This window comes from Poecilia reticulata, linkage group LG5, assembly GCF_000633615.1.
Source record: "Poecilia reticulata strain Guanapo linkage group LG5, Guppy_female_1.0+MT, whole genome shotgun sequence".
In the NCBI taxonomy this organism is placed as follows: domain Eukaryota; kingdom Metazoa; phylum Chordata; class Actinopteri; order Cyprinodontiformes; family Poeciliidae; genus Poecilia; species Poecilia reticulata.
The window spans coordinates 12,382,918-12,383,897 of record NC_024335.1 but is presented as its reverse complement, the minus strand read 5'-3'; positions in this window follow the sequence as shown (position 1 = coordinate 12,383,897).

Genomic DNA, 980 nt, shown 5'->3' with positions numbered 1-980 from the left:
AAAATTGCAAGATAGGCTCCATTATCACATACTTCTGTTTACTCAAACACCGAACGCTTCTTTTTATGGAGGTTGGCAAAACCATGGGCAAAACACTGAGTCRGCTCTCTCTGTATGAGTAGCTTGTATAATGAGCCCAGCAGGTGTGCAGTTCCATCAGGTCTTTGCTAATTGCTGCTAGTCTGAAGGAGCTGACTTGGGGAGTCACGGGGGAAGGGTGCTCTGTGAGGTGGAAGCTCGGTAGATTGGAAACTGCACCTCAGAGGAGGAGCTACACCTCGAAAAGAGGAGGAGCTGTGCCTCGGTTCCCCAAGCGTTTTGCAAAGYTGAATGGTTGCCGTGGGRGATTTAAGGATTTCTCAAACATGCATGAAAGAATCAAGTCAACAAACCAGGTACATGTTTGATGACAAAATGCTATTATGGCATGATGTAAAGCTCAAAATGTCAGAAACCATTCATAGTARAAATCTTTAATATTAAAAGGGACTTAGTGTTTCATAAACACRTTTATCTTTACATATGAATACTAAAATACATTTTACACTCATTCTTCTATTGTCAGAAATAGAAGACTTCTATTTTATCTGGAAATGTTTCATTATAAAGATGATTTGAAATCTTTCTCAATAAAATGGTTTGTTATTGTTCTGCAAAGTAGACAAAAATCTGACAGTAAACGTTCATGAAAAGAAATAATTTTCACCGGCCACCAATACAGTCTGTAACCTGAATTAACCCCATTGTGTCATTCCTGAACAACTTCGATTATGTGTCTGTCCTGATAAAACATCACAAAACAGAAAAACCTGGAATCTCAGACTTAAGATTCATCAAGAACTCTAAGTTACATGTTTTTTTAAATAACTAAAATAATTTCTTACATCCCTTCCTTGGGCTGCCACCTTATCGTGGTGGAGGGGTTTGAGTGTCCCAATGATCCTAGGAGCTATGCTGTCTGGGGCTTTATGCCCCTGGTA